This window comes from Danio aesculapii, unplaced genomic scaffold (genome assembly GCF_903798145.1).
Source record: "Danio aesculapii unplaced genomic scaffold, fDanAes4.1, whole genome shotgun sequence".
Lineage (NCBI taxonomy): Eukaryota > Metazoa > Chordata > Actinopteri > Cypriniformes > Danionidae > Danio > Danio aesculapii.
The window spans coordinates 29,065-49,585 of record NW_026613730.1 but is presented as its reverse complement, the minus strand read 5'-3'; the positions used below and the strand labels follow the sequence as shown (position 1 = coordinate 49,585).

Genomic DNA, 20,521 nt, shown 5'->3' with positions numbered 1-20,521 from the left:
TACACAATGTGACTTAGGCAGTTTCTCAATTTTTTGTTCTGCTGTAATATAGCACTCTGTTTCATTGGACTGTTAATGTTTTGGTGATTTTTATTTTATGTGCCATTGTATATTTTCTGATGACAGCACTGATTGATTTTGATCAACTAGTTTTTCCAACATTTCATCTTCAGAACTGATCAAATAGATGCCATCATTACTGTCCTACAGTGTTTACAATTGCTGAGCTAATCTCCAATGATGAATTTCATATAATAGGGATGTAACGAATCACAGTGAGTCGGTTGAAAATTTATTCAAATTGTGACAATTCAAATCGGTAATAATGTTAAATAAATCGCAATACATTTTTTGAGCAGAAGTGCTTTACCTGCACTTCAGCGGCGAGCATGAGGTGGGGTGGCAGAGTGAATGACTTTTTTATTATATTTTTATTTGTTTGTTTGTGGGCAGAATGATGGCTAAGTGCTTAGGACAGTCGCCTCACAGCAAGAAGGTCACTGGTTCGAGTCACGGCTGGGCCACTTGGCATTTCTGTGTGGATTTTCCATGTTCTCCCATGTTCATGTGGGTTTCAGTCCAAAGACATGCGCTATAAGTGAATTGGGTAAACAAAATTGGCCATAGCGTGTGTGAATGCGAGAGTGTATGGGTGTTTCCCAGTACTAGTTTGTTTGAAGGGCATTCGCTGCCTAAAACATATGCAGCAATAGTTGGCGGGCTATTTCGCCCTGGCGACCCCTGACAAATATGGGACTAAGCTTTGTTTGTTTATCATAATTAATTATTGACTATTTTATTATTATTTTTGTTGGTGGTAGATGTGAAGAGCTTTTACAACTTGTTAAAATTAGAAGTTATACACAATGTGACTTAGGCAGTTTCTCAATTTTTTGTTCTGCTGTAATATAGCACTCTGTTTCATTGGACTGTTAATGTTTTGGTGATTTTTATTTTATGTGCCATTGTATATTTTCTGATGACAGCACTGATTGATTTTGATCAACTAGTTTTTCCAACATTTCATCTTCAGAACTGATCAAATAGATGCCATCATTACTGTCCTAAAGTGTTTACAATTGCTGAGCTAATTTCCAATAATGAATTTCATATGATAGGGATGTAACGATTCACAGTGAGTCGGTTGAAAATTTATTCAAATTGTTACAATTCAAATCGGTAATAATGTTAAATAAATCGCAATACATTTATTGAGCAGAAGTGCTTTACCTGCACTTCAGCGGCGAGCATGAGGTGGGGTGGCAGAGTAAAATGACAGCGGTGAAGTTCACCAGACAATTCACAAACTGTGTGCAAATACTGTAAAAACACGTTTACATACACTAACAGAACAACGAATATGAGGTACATAAACCGTCAGCACAGTAAAAAATACTGTCATAGATGTCTATACGCAAAAAAAAAAACTATTAATAAGCCAAACCATGCGGACCAGATGATTTGCAGCTTTGCTTGCTCTCACGAGTGTTATGAAGATCACATGTGCATCAGTGTTTTCATAGCGAAAGTGTGAAGATGTTTTTCAGACTGGAAGGTTACCGAGAGTTGTTCTCTTACAAAAGCAGGTATAAGATAATTTTTACCCTCTCCTTTTCAAATTAGTTTTTGCATATTTTAATAATTTGCTTATTATTATTGAATATTTAAAAATGTTCAAGATTAGCTTTTCTTAGGTGTATCACACTGATACTTATACTTAAAGAATTATACAAATAATATTAATTATTCACCTTCATAATCATTTTTAACTCCTGTCTCTATCCTAATATATAATTAGTAATTTTAAAATTAGTTTTTTTTATTCCAGTGACAAGTCCCCTGGATCAGAGGGCCTATTGAACACCTCTGTACACACTGCTCTCTCGTTTAGGAAAGGCTTTCCTCTCCACACCAGCCATCTCAGTCATCAGTGAAAGAGTTTTCAGCAGCAGGAGATTTTGTAAATGTGCAAAGACCTTAGCTTATGGCAGAAAACATGGATATTCTGATTTTTCTTTTTAAACATGTAAAATCCCAGCACAGTCACAGTTTTAGTTTATATTATTGAGCTTTTTTTTTATTTATTTGTTTTTAAAATGATTATTTTGCAAAAAAAAAAAAAAAAAGTGCAGCGTTTAAGAAAAAAAATAAGAGGGCCTCTTCACCTTAAATTTTAAATAATTTTGTTAAAAATTGTGACTAAATCATGAATTGTGAGATTAGTATCATGAATCCTATCGAATCGTGAGTCAGGTGAATCGTTACATCCCTAAGATATAATGAGGATGGGTGTTTGATTTCCGAAACACTGCAAGCAGTCAATCGATCACAACAGACTTGGCCATATCTGACCAATCAGGGGTGCATTTCCCAAAAAAATGACATAACTTGCGCCTGAACTATCATAGTACAATGCACCGTTTGGGGAAAAGAATGATGTAGTGATGAGTGTTTCCCAAAACCCGTAGTTTCTCTGTCGCAGATCTATTGTTTGAACCATGTTAGTTATAACATAAAACGCCTATAACGATGCTCTAAACGGGGCAGAGAGTAACAACTTCTTTAGAAGAACCCCATAATTCCTTTCTGCACAAATGATATTGTTTTACACGCACATGTATTTAAAAAAAAATCCAATATTAGTTTTGGTAAAAAACATGCACTCGTTTTCCATATTAATTGAAATAAATGTAGGGCCTATGTTTCCTTTACAAATATTATTGAGAACATCATATATTCTATTCTAAATTAACATAAAATTCACTTACAAAAGCAAACACGTATTCTAATAGCATATTTAAATCATATAAATAAATAAATAAATAATAAGGCTATTTATTAATATTGAAATTTAATATTTATTATTTATTATGAAATGAAAAAATCATACTTTAATATAATATTAATAATATTGATGATGATGATGATGATTATTATTATTATTATTAATAAGTAGGATATTGTTTATTTACTTCTTATTTTTTGAAAAGTCTTTTTTTACAATTGACACATGCAAACCACTGCAAAATGTTCTAACCAACAGTGCCCAAGTCATATACAGTACAGATACTTTACTCTATAAATTAAAAGCATTAACGTATGATTTTTTGTTTTGTTTTCACAAGCTTAGGAGATGTAACATAAATTCCACTTTTAAATAATAGGTCACCTATAGCTTTCGTCATGAGCCACGGCTGTGTTCAAAATGACACCAATGTTTTTCAAAGTGCACTGCAAAGGGAGCGCAATTGTAAACAAAGAGTTGCTAAAATGGAAACTTTAAAAATGCTCTGAAGGCAAATTACACCTAGAGATGACTTGAATGCTTTTTTTTTATATAATTCCAAGTTTAAATAGTTAGAATGTTCTAATGATAGGGCATAGGGGTGATAACTAGGAATAAAACACAGCCAGGAACAATGTTTCTAACTACAGCTCCAGAGGTGTAATTGCAAGCATACAAGTTTCCAACGCAGTTTGCGAATGTTTGTTGAAACGATGGATTTGGACAACGCCAAATCAACGAACTTTGCTTGTAATGATGGAACTTGAGACCTTAGTTGGCTAACATTGGTTTTCGGAAATGCACCCCCAAGCTGAGCACTCTTGGAAAAGGGGATTTAGAAACAACAAACCTTCAAAACAAACCACTGAAATTTTAGGCAAGGTAATATGCATATTATAAGAAAACTAAAAAGCTTTTTTTTTTTTACTTTGGGTGGATGTTAACTGATTATGACCCTTTGAAATACTTCTGATTGGTCAGTTATGACATTCAAGGTTTGTCAGTGGCCGATAACAACCAAACTAATAGTATTAGAAATTATCTTGATCGTGTTTATAAGCATATAATATATATTTGTGTAGGCTGCATCTAGCCATTTGTTTCAAAGAGCTAGAGAATTTTTACAGCTCAGATCAATGTTTTGTGTCTAACTGTTTAGTTTTAGGGTGCTGAGTATATGAGTAAAAAGTGATATACTGTACATTAATTGTATTTTTACATACATTAAAAAACAAAACCACTTTAGTGGGCTTTATTCTGCGATAAAAGCTTATAAAAATAGATAAAATTAATAAGATTTCATATATAAAGATTCAAATATGAATAGTCCAGAAATGGATTAGCATTATCCCTCAAAAACAGATGTCTAAAACAACATTTGAAACCTTTAAAATAGCATAAAGGGGCACTTTGAAGTATAAAGAACAGAGATTTGTACCTTGTAGTATTTGTTGGTGGTGTCGTTTTGAAACAGGATAATGCATTTGCAGTCCAGGCGCCAGTAGTGTCTCTTCCTCTGTTGAAGGGGTGAGGTGAGAGGTCAAAGGTCAACAAGAGGTTGGTGATGGGGGTCAACGTCCCCCATAAGACAGGAGGAAGAAAGTGAAGGGTAAACAGAGCTGTAGAGAAGAGGAGGAGGCAAGAGAGAGAGAGAGAAGAGGAGTAGAGAGAGAGAGAGACGAGAGAGAGAGAGAGAGAAAAAAGACCCAGGAGAAAAGTTAGAAAGAAAAGGCTAGAGGAGTAAATTGCTACACAGTTAATTCAGAAGTTTTACAGGAGGCTGAGAGCAGGTCAATATATCAATGCTGAGAAAATGCCGCAGCCAATTTTTCCCATTCTATGTGAAAATACTCGTCTGGAAGCGCTGAACGGCTATGAGTGACATTTACTGCTATTCATCCGTACAGATCAATATCCACTCTAATAGTAGTCCTGCAGGGGATGCTCAGAATAGACCTGAACAGACTGTGATTTAAAAGCTGAGGATCTGCTGATATTATAGTTTGAGTGCGATGATTGATGCAGAAAACAAAGAAATATCAATACGTTTGGAAGTAAGTATAAGGGTAGTGTAAAGATTAGACAGAAAGCTACAGTCTGTGTGAAGGAATTGTTCACAAAAATATCAGGAAAATTCTGGCTGTTAAAGGAAGAGTTACACAAAAATTTATTTTTATACACAACTTCTATCATTCCAAGCACAATTCTTTGTACAATGTCTGTTAAATAGTTTCCAGTTATTGTGATTTCAAGACTTAAACTGAGCAAAATAAATAAGATAAAATAAATAAATCTTAGTTTATCCATATTTATATCAGCCGAAAAATCTAGAACACAATATAGAAGAATATCTATGTCATTATTGTTCATATTATGAAAGCGATACGTTTCAAGACTTATTATTGAGATAAAATAAACTATTCAAAATTTACTCATATTTCTATAAGTCAAAAACTTGAAAGAATATTTCTGTCATTATTGTCTATAATATGAAAGTTATATGGTATACACAACTTCTATCATTCCGAGCATAATTTTTTGAAGAATGTCTGTTAAGTAGTTTCCATTTATGTGGTTTCAAGACTTAAACTGGGCAAAATAAATCAGATAAAATAAATAAATCTAGTTTATCCATATTTCTATCAGGAGTAACTGTAGAACACAAATTTTAAAGAATATCTATAACATTATTGTCCATATTATGAAAGCGATAAGTTTTTAAGATTTAAATTGACCAAAATTATTTAGATAAAATAAATAAATTTATTGATATTTCTATCAGTCACAAACAAAATAACATATTTTGAAAAGAATATCTTTGACATTATTTCATATTGTGAAATGAATATGGTTTAAAAACTTAGAGCAAAATAATAAGATAAAATAATCTAAATTTACTCGTATTTCTAACACAATTTTTGAAGAATATCATGACATTATTGTTCATATTATGAAATGAAAATGGTTTTGACGACGTAAACTAACCAAAATTGTTAAGATAAAATAAATAGATTTAGGTTAATTTATTTAGATTAATTTACTCGTATTTCTAGCAGTCAGAAACTAAAGAATAGAATTTTGGAAGAATATCTTTGTCATTATTGTCCATATTATGAAAGTGATAAAACTGACCAAAATAATAAGATAAAATAAATAATCTTAATTTACTCATATTTATATCAGTCTGAAAAACACAATTTTTGAAGAATATCTTCGCCACTATAATAATTTTACTTTCAATATGTGGGTCAGATATTACAATAAGTTTCCAATAGTTAATGCATTTAATAACATGAACTAAAAATAAACAATATTGTACAGTATTTACTATTTATACTTTAATATTTACTTGTGCATTATTGAAAAAATCCAAATGAATGCTTATTTACATAGTTAATGTAGTCTGAGTTAACAAACTAAAAATGAACAACTTAATTTCCATGAACTAATGTTTAATAATAATGAATAAATACGGTAATAAATGTACTGCACATTGTTTGTAAATACATTAACTAATACAACCATATTGTAAAATGTTGTCATAGTGGTATGGGAATAAATACAATTATACTATTTACATATTAAAATTGAAGTATTAAATGCATATAATATTTAATATGATTTTTAAAAAAAGTGTTTAATTAATGTCAGCATTTTATTTTGAAGTGACTTTCCTATACGTACGTATACAAGTCTTCAGAAGCCACATATTAAATTATTTTTTTATTTTGTTTGTTTGTTTCTGTGTTTGTATATTTATTGAATAAGATGCTCTGCCTATTGAGATAGCGAGGAAGAAAAAAAATCAAATTATATATGCGTTTGGAATGATATAAAGATATAAGGGTTTATTTTTGGGTGAACTGTGCCTTCCAGGTCAGCCATGAGTAAGTGCAAGTACCAGTGTGTCTTTGTTGCTGTAGTGCACCATCCAGCCTTCCTTGATAGCGGTGCTGGAGCGTCGTGTGGTCCTGCCTGACCGACTGCACTACTCTCATCAGAGGGATATTAGAACTGCAGACACAGCACATCATTCAGGAGGTCTTACAGCAGACAATGAAACATTCAGACGAGCAAAGATGCAACAAAACATCAACATTGGACCCTTTTCATCTCCTAACACTATTTTTATAGTCTCACAGCAGACATTCCACTGACTCTAAGTACATTGTAAAAAAATTTGGTTGCCGGTAAAACTACAGTACTGTTATTGCTAATTTATAGTGTGCTTGTAAAATTTTGCTGGTAATACTGTAAAAATTGCCAATAATACTGTCACATTTACAAGCACACTGTAAATAAATAATTACAATTGTGCTGTAAAACTACAAAACAGTTGTAATAGTTCATTTACAGTGCGCTTGTAAAGTTTGCTGTTAATACTGTAAAATTGATGGTAATACTGAAAAATTAACAACCACAACATGAATTAATAATTACAATTGTGCTGTAAAACTACTGTATAGTTGTAATTGTTAATTTACAGTGTGCTTGTAAATTTTGCCGGTAATATTGTAAAAATTGCCAATAATACTGTCATATTTACAAGCACACTGTAAATTAATAATTACAATTGTGCTTTACAACCACTGTATAGTTGTAATTGTTCATTTAGAGTGTGCTTGTAACATTTTGCCAGTAATACTGTAGAAATTGCAGGTTATACTGTAAAAATTGCAGATAATACAGTAAAATTTACAAGCACACTGTAAATTAACAATAACAATTGTGCTTGTGCTCATACGAATTGTGCTGTAATTGTTATTTTACAGTGCGCTTGTAATTACAGGTAATACTGTAAAAATTGCTGGTAATATTGTCAAATTTACAAGTGCATTGTAAATTAATAATTACAATTGTGCTGTAAAACTACAGCACAATCGTAATTGTTAATATACAGTGCACTTGTACATTTTACAGTATTAAATGGCAACCAAAATTGCCAGTAATACTATTAATTTTACAGCAAATTTTTTACAGTGTATCTTTATAAATGCTGTACATATCATAGGTTGCATTTACAACCTGGTATTTGTCAATCTAAGGACAAGCGAATGATACTAATGAAGCTGTAAAAGAAGGTCTAACCTGCATTGGTGTGCATTTACAGTGTTCGGATCACAAGTAGTCAGCAGAGAGGTATTACTGTTTCAACATGGTGTTAAAATACACCTCTTGTGATTTCACTGAGAATTTTTTACTCTTATTTCATCTTGCTCTATCCATTTTGGCGAGAACTAGAGCAGTGCAGTATGCGAAAAGGGTCCATTACCAGTGAACCGTTTGCAAAAAAGAATGTGTCTTAATGAAATATATTTCATTTAAATTTATTATAATTTTTATTGTTATTATTAATATTAGTATTATTTACATTTATCTTTTGTAATTTATTTATTTATTTTTTGACAGAGTTAAAAAAATAGCTTCTAATTGATTTTAAAAATGAATTTACTAAATGAATATAATAAATTAATTTTAAAAAGATTATAAAAGAAAAATATTATATAAGAAAGATATAATAAATGTATGATATATATATAATTAATGAATTATCTGTCCTGTAATCATAATATGCATGAAAATGAATAATATTACTTGGTGTTTTGTTTCCATATATGTTCCTTGCATACAGTTCTGTTGGAAAACGGTAGTGAATTGTCTTGTATCCAAATACACATTAATGCACTTTTATTTTCCATTAAGCCTAACACATTCAAGTCACAGACAGTTGTACAAGGTCCTATTTTAAAAAAAGGCAGTGGCAACACTATATAAGGGTCAGGGTCTCAAACTGAAGGCTGGCCCACACAGACAAAAATGCTTTTAACATGGAAAATTCGAAATAGAATTGCACAAAAATGGAATTGTCCAACTGTTGCTCCATACTTTGTTTGCTCATACGAGTGCTTTTTTCTTTTTGATTTGACTGATGCAGCAGCTCTGAATACAAAACTAGCTGTCTATTCTTAATTGCTGGTCAAGAAAGGACATTATAAGTAATAAAATAAGTAGTATGATACCTGTATTATAGTCACGTTGTTTTCAGCATTACATAAAAACCCTGATTTGGCTGGTTTTCATTGTAGCCTATGTTTCGGCGATTGTTTTAATTTTAAATTTTTACAAAAAAATTTGAAAATATTAGCAAGACATATGTTAATTATTTGCAGTTAGTAATCATCAAAACTTTAAAATCCAGTGTGTATTTTTGCTTTCATATCTTGAAAGATCTGCTTTCTATGACAAAGTGAATGCTTTAGCACTCTGGATGCATTTTTGCTATACATAGTTATATAATTTGTTAAATCAATTACTATATTATCAAAGATGACCAATAAGATAAGTAGTTTAAGAGTAGGCAAGAAGGCACTGAGGTCCACGCTATTTCACGAAGGTCCAACCATTTTAAAATTTCTTGCCTCGCCCCTGAAATAAGATCAATATTTTCTACAATATTGCACAATCAAGTTTTATTTCTGTCTGTTTGTACAGTATTTAAAACCTCTCTGTCTACCTCTGGTCTCCACTGGACCTGTCCTGGCTGCTGTCTGGAGAGAAAGATCCCGGGATGCTGCAGGCCTCATCCGAGTCGTCTATCAGGGAAGATTTATCACTGTCAGAAAACTCACTGCTGTAATCCATCGGCACCTCGGCATCTGTGCTCGGACTTAATATGTCTGAGATAGAGAGACGAGAAAGAGGTCAGAACATTCACTCACACGCTGAATAAAGTGACAAACAATAATAATTGCATGTTTGCTGATACAGAAGGCGCAGTGTAAATGTATTCCTTATGTGTTAATAATGTGGATCCAGACACACTCATTACCAAGAGTCTCTCCTAAACAGTCATTTGGGACCTTGTATGCACATCGCTTGTGGCAGTTGAACTTGCAGTCTGTAAAACAGGAAAAAAAGAAGGTGTTAATTGTCAAATCAAATCATAATGTCAAATATTGGTTATCCAAAATGCTGTATTTAATATAAGCAAAAAATTATGTTTTTTAAAGCTATCTTTATTTTTATTCATCTATCTATCTACCTATCTACCCACCCACCCACCCATCCATCCATCCATCCATCCATCCATCCGTCTATCTATCTGTCTATCTACATGCATACATACATACAGTTGAAGTCAGAATTATTAGCCCCCCTGTTTATTTTTTCCCCAATTTCTGTTTAATGTTTCTGTTTAATAGTTTCAATAACTCATTTCGAATAACTGATTTATTTCATCTTTACCATCATGACAGTAAATAATATTTGACTAGATATTTTTCAAGACACTTCTATACAGCTTAAAGTGACATTTAAAGGCGTAACTAGGTTAATTAGGTTAGATACTAGGCGAGATAGGGTAATTAGGCAAGTTATTGTATAATGATGGTTTGTTCTGTAAACTATTGAAAAAATATATAGCTAATAATTTTGTCCTTAAAATGGTGTTTAAAAAATTAAAAACTGCTTTTATTTTAGCTGAAATAAAACAAATTTACTATTTACTGTTACTTGCCATTTGTCATTGCTTTCAATCTAAGTGAAGAGACAATATTAAAGAGTTCAAACTTAAACATTTAATAATAATAATAATAATAATAATAAAATACAGTATGCATTAAGGATCAAAAAGCTAAAATTAAACTGATATTTAAAGAAAATTAAGATATTTATTCAATAAATCAAATCATAAAAATGCATTGCATGCCAAATATTAAACTAATTAAATTATCCACAGTGAAATCCATTACTCAGTTAACACATATTGTTTAATGCAGCTCATATGTGGCATAATGTTTTTACACAGCAATTATAATTGCAAAAATTATGTTAGGAGATTAGTGTTTTAAGTTAGATTTAAGTTATAAATATAAATAAAAGCTAAAACTCAACTCATTTTTTTGTATAAATCATTTTCAACTTTTGTGTAAATGTTGCTGAGTTTCTGAGTTGAGTTCCAGTTATTACATTCAGTATTGTGCTGTTAAAACGTTTTATTGTTTTATTTTATCATTATTTAGTATGCTATTACGTGTGCTTTATTTTTGTAAACGCAATTTATTGTTGCATTTGCAAAGCTGAATTTTCATATAACATGCTAATGGTTTTGTTTGCTGAGTAGACCATTTAAAACAGCATCATTTATGTGGAAAAAAAATTTTAACTACTGAAAGGTACTTTACATACTGTACACATTTACTATTTAAAATTTGTAGGTTAGTTACAAGTCCTCACATGAGATAAAATAATTAAACAATTTCTGTGTCATAATACATTTATGACATACAAGTTCATATTTGGATTTCACATATATAAAATATAATCAACCATGATATAAATAATTTATAGTTAATATATTTGAAAAATATATGTACATAATTCTAATTCGGATATATATGGACACTGACATTTTTGCAATATTTTGACACGTGACAGTTTGTGTGAAATCCAAATATGAAATTGTTTGTGATATATGTACTTTGCCAGATATAAGACCTCTAAATGGGCATGCATAGATTTCTTTGGTGTGTAGCCAAATAATAGGAGGAATTTAAGGCCACAAATTGTTACAACAGAAATCATCAGATAACCTCAGGTCGGTGCATTTCCAGTTGGATTATTATGCATTTAAATGAAGAACTCGCAGGAACAACACCAATATTTTATAAATATGTATATATCGAGCAGAATGAATTAATAATGATTGTCAGACCTTTGCACTGGAGCCCTTGTCTGAAGAGTCCTCTCAGCAGTCTTTTGCAGTACTGACACACAGTGGGCCTGGTGTACGAGTGAACGGCGAATGTGTGCGGGACCTTCACTTTAGTCATGAGGATTTTGTCCAGGTGAACGGGCCGTCCCGTGTAGAAGCGTCTGGCCTCACTGGGGGTGCGGGGCTGAAAAAAAAAAAAACCAATATGACGTATTAGTAATACTACTAATACTTCTAGCATGGTTTAGCATATTGTTTCTAGCGCACACACACACACACGCGCACACACACACACACACACACACACACACACACACACACACACACACACACACACACACACACACACACACACACACACACTCTTGCTTAGAATCTGTTTTTGGTGTTACTGATGCTGTTTTAAACTGGTTTAAGTCTTACCTTTTAGACCGTAGATAGTTTGCATCCTAAATTTGATGCAATTCTCATTTAATCTGTCCATCAAATTAGTAGAATGGGAATATCAACATTAACAGTGGATGGAAGGGGTTTTGACTTTCAAAATAAAAATAATAATAATTTACTTAATTTAAAATAATTTTTGGACCTCATGTTAGAAATACAGTTAAAACGAGTTCTTTCATCCTAGAAACATTGCAAGATTCAGCCCCATGCTAACCCTCTCTTCACTTTTTTCAGTAGCACCTTAGTTTTATTCCCGGACTGATTACTGTAATGCATTACATGAGGGGGCTTCAAAAACCACCTTAAGTTAGCTAAAGTCAGTTCAAAATTAAACTTCTAGTATACTAACAAGGACCAGAACAAAAGAGCACATCTCTCCAGTTTTCGACTTCCTGACAATGTAAAAGAAGCTGGGTTCCACACAATTCATTCATGTTTTCCCAATACAAATTGATTTAAGGAACATTCCACCAGAAAAGTACATTTTCACTTAAAAAAATGTGACAGGGCCTGACCTTTAAGCTTGTCATCCTAAAAAAATCATACAAAAACAAGCATAAAATCATTCAAGTCAATGATATCATGAAAGCATCCTTGATCACTGTCAGCTTCTCCTCGGTCAAAGGATGTCAGTTCCTCTGAATCAAAGCTTTATGTTCATTTTAATACAAATGTGACAGGACTGAAAGAAACATGGGGACAAATGTAAAATAGTGTTTATTTGTTGAACGTATTTATGATTTCAGGTTTTAATCAATTGATGTGAATGATAAAAACTTAATCTTGCTATTTATGAAGTTTTGTTTTTTTCTAAATTACAGTTTTTAGCAAAACAAAACTATTAAAGCTGTAGGTTTAGTTGGGTTGAGGACACGGACAATGACAGGGTTCATACATTTGTAAAGTGTTTTTAATAAAGGAAAAAAAATCTGTAAACCAAATGAATAATATATTTCATAGAACAACCCACATATATTAACCATCAGTCCATTTTAAAAAAATTTTGGGGATAAAATAATTTTTATTTACTGTATTTATGTTTTTATTTCAAGGACAGATTATGTACGTTTTTGGTAAAACGTCCCTTCAGTTAACCTAACAAATCTAGAGTAAGTGAATTGAACATAAAACAAATAAGCTGTCCCCCCAAAACAACCTCAAGAATTGTGTTGTTTCAGCTCATTAAAAAAAAGTAGTTTGAACAAACAGCAAAAAAAAAAAAAAAAACTTTGAGAGCAGGTTTCGGATTAATTTAAAAATTCTCATGCTGACCTATATAGCTTTGCATTGTTTGGCTGCTCATTATTTATCTCAACTTTAAACCATTTGCTTACCTAGTTGTGATCTACAATCTTCAGATTATGGTCTTTTACTGGTATCCTCTCTACCCATTTATGTTCCATGGGAGATCTGGATTTTTCCTTTTTCACACCTAAGCAGTGAAACTCTTTCCCTTCTGACATTAGGTTGAATCTCTTTAGAATGGCTTTTAAGTGATTTCTTAGTGTTCTATGTATGATTTATCATTATTATTATTATTATTATTATTATTAGTAGTAGTAGTAGTAGTAGTAGTAGTAGTAGTAGTAGTAGTAGTAGTAGTAGTAGTAGTAGTAGTAGTAGTAGTAGTAGTAGTAGTAGTAGTAGTAGTAGTAGTAGTAGTAGTAGTAGTAGTAGTAGTAGTAGTAGTAGTAGTAGTAGTAGTAGTAGTAGTAGTAGTAGTAGTAGTAGCAGTAGCAGTAGCATTAGTAGTATGGTGGATGTCCTTACTCTTTTTGTCATTTTTTCTTTCTTCTTTGTTAAGCGCTTTAAGTTGCCTTTTAAATTCAGAAAATAAAGTTGCTTATTAATATTATTATTATTACTTTTTCAAGTGCCTTTGACTGATGATTTGTTTGCATATCTAAAAGAATCCTGTATCCTTATAATCCTGATACATAAGAGCACTGATACATTATTTACCTCTGAAGCTCCTTTTGTTTGTTTTGGATATTAGTAACCATTCATAACATCCACATAGGTTAAAGAGAAAACTGATTTTTAAGACAATTTGATGAATAAAATATAAAAAAATGCATTTATATAAAATTTAAATTAGTAACATTACAAAAGTATTTCCCATTTGATCTACTAAACCCTGCTTACCAGCACATGACCAACAAGAAGCAGAATAGACCAGCATCAAAACATACCTTGCCAGCATATTCTGTTATTTAAGCAGAGAATACCTTTGCTCAATAAAAGTGCACTAAAAATAAAGGAAAACCAATTTTCACCCTGCACGAATAAATTTTACAAACAACATCTACTGTACAAAGAAATAAGAATAACAATAAATCTGACATTTTGAAGTAAAAAATCTGAAATAGGCTACTTTCTGATAAAACGCACTCCAATAACCTTTTCTTATTTCTCTCATTCTTTCTTTTGTAAATCTTATATCCAAAACTTTAAATAGAAAAGGAATCAAAAACTGTCAGCAGAAAAATTAAAAACATTTTAATACTGTGGCATGTGCTTTACCATCTGGGTGTGTGACCGGATGAGGCTGGCTTCTTCAGATGTCATGCTGCTGTTGAGGCTGCTGAGGGATTCGGTGGTGGACAGACGCAGAGACTGACTGCTGGTCAGGGACGTGGTGGACAGACGCCTCTTCCTCGCACCGCTGCAGTTATTGGGGATGCTGAAGGCACAACGTTTGTGGTAGTTCAGTCCACAGCCTGCAGGGGGAGACAGTGAGAGGGCAAAAAAAGGTAATTGTGTATAATTATCACACAAACATTTCATTAGATGGTTTAAAATGAGTTCAATAATAGATTAAACTGTTCATGATATGTTTAGCAATATTTAAATTAACACAGGAATAATGAATAAAAAACTAATTGTGAAAGACGGTCCCTACCATCGCATTTGAGACCTTGACGCACCAGACCGAAAAGCATCTCGCCACAGTGATCGCAGAACGCTGGTGCACGATAGGAGTGCACATTTAATGCATGTGGACGAATCTGGAAATCCTCAAATGTGGCAGCAGCTGCAGAATACATCACATACATTATTAAGATCAGTGCTATGAGCTAAAGTAGCTTTCACGTGATTTTTAGAGACAAAATCCAGTGTGGACAAGCATTCTTAACATAATATAAAATAGTTTTTTAGTATTCATACTTTATTCAGGGTTTATTCAGTACTGAGTTTTGTTGAGACTAAAAGTCACACTAGAGAAAAAAATCTTTGAAAGAGTTTTGTAAACTCTAAGCTTAAACTTAGAAACTTCAAATTGAACTTTAAAGAGATAAAATGAAGAAAGAACTCACATTTAATGTTTTCAACATATTTTAGCAACTTGTAACATGATTAAAAATATTAGCATGTTTCTAATACGTTTAGCACATGGCTAAAATGTGTTAGCACATGAATAAGCATGTTGTTAGCACATCTTTAGCATGATTTACATGTTGCTAACATGTTTTAACATGATGCTCTTTACTTTTTTCAGTTTAGAAACCAAAAACAATTGCTAGTCATGAACTGTAAAAAAAAGTTGACAACTTTTCAGCAGAACTTAATTCAAGTCAAGTGCAATTCCAGTCAACTCAAAAAAGCTGGGCAGCAAGTTGCCTTAAGCCATTTTATTATTTTTTTTTACAGTGTGCAGCCAGTAAATAGAAATTAACACATACTATAGATTCTAAATCTCAAGTGTAGGTTTCTGAACATTAAAAAGTGATTTGTTACTTTACTTTTAAAAAGTGAGTACCCTAAACCCATTGCCTTAAAAGCAACAAGTTGACATTTCTTTTAGAAAAGTGAATAAACCCATTGTAATATGTAACTTACGTTGACTTAATTGTTATAATAATGCACATAGTTCATTTACTTATTAATTTTAAGGCAATGGGTTTACTCACATATTTAAGTATGGTCAATTAATCCCTTTTTACAATGTGTGGAAGAAGCATGTGCAGATCAGAGGCGGTGCAATAAAGAAACAATGAATAAATCCACAGGTTTATGATTCCTGTTTATATTTCACTCTGCACACACCATTTGTTTTATATTCTAACAATAAATATACATAGCTATAGATTAGATTAGATTAGATTCAATTTATTGTCATCACACATGTACAAGTACAAGGCAACGGTACCTATAGACAGGTAATATAGATTTATGATTATGTGTTTTGACAAATTTCAGTCATGTAATTCTGTTAAAAACGTTACTTTACATGGTTACAAATTATGGAGAATTTGGAAGTTAATTTCATTTAAGGGAAGTTCTACCCACATCTCTGGAAGAAACATAACTATTTGACATATTTTCAGAAAATGGCCAAAATCCTGCAAATGAATACAATTTAATTCATTTAAAAATGTATGATTTTTAAAACCCCACCACTAAACTACTTTAAAATGTAGAAATGAAATTGAACAAATTAGCCACTAAATCAAAACATTACCCATTTCTGTGTCACTGATTATCTGCAATAGATAACATACAGCACCTTTACCTCTACAGTCTCAATTGATCCTCCTGAATCCAACAATTCTAATATGATGATTTGCTTAAGAAACTAATACTATTTAATACTACTTTTTATCCTACTTTTTCAAGTGCCTAAAATTAGCCACTAAATCAAAACATTACAAATTTCTCCGAGATTGTGCTGGATGTTATGTGTTTGCAGGGTGCTAGCATGAATTAGCATTTTGTCACTGTGTATCTGCAATGGTTAACATACCATTACCTCTAAAATCTCAAATGATCCAGCAGAAATCCAACAATTCTAATATGATGATTTGATTTTGTTAAGAAACAAATGCTACTCAAACAAATACTACTTCTTTCCCTACTTTTTTGAGTGCCTAAAATTGGCTACTAAATCAAAATATTACAAATTTCTGAGAGATTGTGTTGAAAACTACAGTCTCAAATGACACTCCAGAAATCTAACAATTCTAATATAATCATTTGATACTTAAGAAACAAATACTACTCAAACAAATAATACTTCTTACGCTGTAAATAGCATGAATTAGCATTTTGTCATTGTGTATCTGCAGTGGTTAACATACTGTATGATATTGCTAGCATGTTGCTAGCATTGCTATATAATGTTTAACATGTTACGGAATCAACATGTTGCTAAAGTTTACAAGTGTTTACAAATGTGGCTAATATGCTTATACTAAAAAGAGTAATTAGATATTCAGTTATCTTTCAGTCTCCATCAAATCTATTATTTCATCATCTAAACACAATTTTGCTGAGTATATTTGATCTTCACAAATAACTAAAGCTTATGTGAGTTTATCTAATTGATAAAAGGTCAAAACTGATCAAAATGTTAGGTCAGATCTACTCCAGTCAGACTGACTTCAGCTGAAAAGCGATTGGCTATTGACATTAAAGCCAGTTTAACATTATTAAAAAAGCGTGTCTTTCAGGAAATTACTTTGTGACATACATTGTTGATTTTTATCGTCCTTCAGTGAGTTTTTGCTTCTGAAAGGACTGTGATATTAAAGAGTCCACACAATCTTCACAACAATACAAAGCCTGTGGATTCATGTTCCAGTGCTTTCCTGAAATTCATTTTCCATTTGTTCCAGCATAATGACATCCCAGTGTGTTTCTCCATATGGGTAAATCTAACCATAAAAACCCATATATTGTGTGTGTGTGTTTGACTGTGGGCAATTTTAATATCAAAATTCAGCATAAAGAAAATAATAATAGATATTTAGATTTTTCCCAATATGCGTATGCACATAAACCTGGTTTCTATTTTTAATGTATGTGTTATTTATTTTCAGTATATTACATTTATCATTTTAATTTTAGTATTAGTAACTTTGTTATGAGCTCATGTACTTTTTTATTGGGTTTTATATTTCTATATTTCTATTTTGCTTTTATTTGTGTTTATTTTAGATGTCATTTTATTCATTTTAGTACTTCAACCTAGTTTCTATATTACATATTTGTAATAAATGTCATAACTTAAACATTTTTTGTCATCTCAAATTTACATTTTATTTCAGCTTTATTAATAAAAATAAATAGTTTTAGTTAACAAATAGCAATGCATTATTAAAAATATTTTCCTTATATTTTCATTACTACTACTACTACTACTACTAATAATAATAATAATTATTATTATTATTACTATTATTATTATTTTCATAATCATTTTTATTATTATTGTTATTACTATTATTATGGTTATTACTATTATTATTGTTATTATTATTAATATTATTATTTAACAATCTTTGTTGCTGCCCATTTGCAAGACTTTCAATAAGCTCACCGGACAGGACGACCTCCACAAGATCTCCCTCCTGGACGTCGGACACTGCCTTGACCAGCTGCAGGATGTTATTGCTACTGGTGTCGTGCTTGAACAGGAGGATCTTGTCATAGATCCCATAAAAGCCACATTCAGGAAACTGGACAAAACAAAGAACGAGAGATAGATTGATTAGCTTCATTCACATGGCTTCTATACTTATCCATCGCACTACGCTTATGTAATATTTCTCTTTTCCTGTTATCAACGGCTTTCACCACACTACAGTAACTCATCATAACCACAATATCCTTTTCTATCAGTTTGTTTGGCACATGGATAAACATGGAGTAGCTGGGAACGGCGGTCATCATGATAATGAAGGGTTGTCTGATTGTGGCCTTCTGCAGGTGAAGCCACCAGGGAACTCCTCTCATATTTTGTGCAAGCGCTGCACGTTCTTTTGCTTCTGCCAGCTGCATTTTGAACATTTCCTGTTGTTGCACTGAAGCGCTTTTAATTTTCGGAGCTCTGCTGTGCTGAGAGCTATAGTGAGGTTTCTGGGCGGATTTAGAGGTTTTATATGCTGCTTGTGTTGCTTAATGAGCTCGAACTGAGGAATTTATTTATTGAAATTAACTTTAAAAAAAAAAAAAAAAGTTTAAATTCTAAGCTAATATTAGCGTGAGATGTAATCAAAACCCTCCTCCTACACAAAAAAATTATGCAAAATTGTCGCAAACAATTTATATGGGCTGAATTTAAACAAGCGAATTAAATTTAGTAATGTTCAACTTCATTTGTTTGTTTAAATTTAGCCCAAATAAATTGTTTACGACCACGTAACTTAAAAAAAAGTAAATCCAAGGAATCATCTTTGAATCATTTATTTCAGTGTGGGTAAAAAAAGGAAAAGTAATTATTTATTGAAATACTGCAGAAAAAAAAGTGATAAATGTAAAAAGATAAAGTCAGGTATTTATATATTTCTTTTATTACTATTAGATTTTTAATAATACTAGTTAACGTGAATTTTTAATAAATGGTTTAATAACATGGTTTTGTTGTTATGTTTTGTTTTACATTGTACAAATTGTACTACATTGTACAAATTAAATATAAATGTATAAAGAATGAACTTTTTCTGAAACTGAAAGCATGTATGATAATGATGGTGATATTGATTCAAATTTTGATCTTTTTAAATTTGTCTTTTGCAAGCTTTGTTGCTCCCCAAGTTGCAGGCCTTTTAAGCTATTGTTTTTTTTTTACATTTAAAAGAGAGTTTAAAATGCTATGTGAAATACAAATACAAATACCTTATACTATGTAAAAAAATAAATAAATAAATAAAATTATGGATAGATATGCAGATAGATATGCAGATAAATGTATAGATACGCAGAGAGATAGATAGACGGACAGACAGACAGACAGACAGACAGACATATATCTCACAACACTTTCAAATAGGACAGAATACAACGGAACAGTTTCAAAAAGCCCTAAAACATGGCTATTTAGGTTATTTAGGCTTATAAAATACAAAAGACAAGGCAATCAGGATCTTAAACTAAATAAACAAAAAAAAACTCACCATTCAAAGCCAATCTACAACTTCACTGAGCAATAGTCACGGCAGTGGCATCCATCATATTTTTGGGTTCCCTTGAAACACTTCTGTTGTGTTCCGTTCTCTTTGTGTTGTGAGAAAATGCAGTGTGTTTTCGTAAATTGTTTGCATTGTGAGAAAATGCAGCGCATTTTTTATGTGTATGCTTTGTGAGGATTTGCAGCATGTGTGCTTTCAAACGAATGAAGAAGAATGAAGCTCTCTCGGTCAACGTACATATCACTGGACAGTTAATCTCAGCAAATTTACATATTGTCAAAATATTGTCAACAAAAGATTAATGAAATAGGAATTCATTTATATGAAAACCTATCATTCTTAAAAGACGGCGTGCTCTTAAACACCACCCCTAACCCTCATTAAAGGACAAGCAAATCTTTCTAAAATGTACAAATGAGATCATACAAATACTAATTTAGCCATTAAATCAAAAAGTTATGAATTGCAATGAGAATGCATTGAAAAATCTTAAACGGAGAGCAAGGTGGATATGGTAACAACATTCTTTAAAATATCTACGAAGTTAAGCCACAAAAAGAAACTCAGAAAGGTTTGGAACAGCTTGAAAAGCAATGACAGAATATCAACGATCTAATAATAATAATAATAATAATAATAATAATAATAATAATAGTGGCAGAATTT

General features: G+C 31.6%; 1 pseudogene; it reads right to left on the bottom strand.

Moving 5' to 3' along the window:
• Window positions 1–4,223: 4,223 nt before the first annotated feature.
• Window positions 4,224–18,725, bottom strand: LOC130220255 (serine/threonine-protein kinase D2-like; annotated as a pseudogene).
• Between the last annotated feature and the right edge of the window lie 1,796 nt (window positions 18,726–20,521).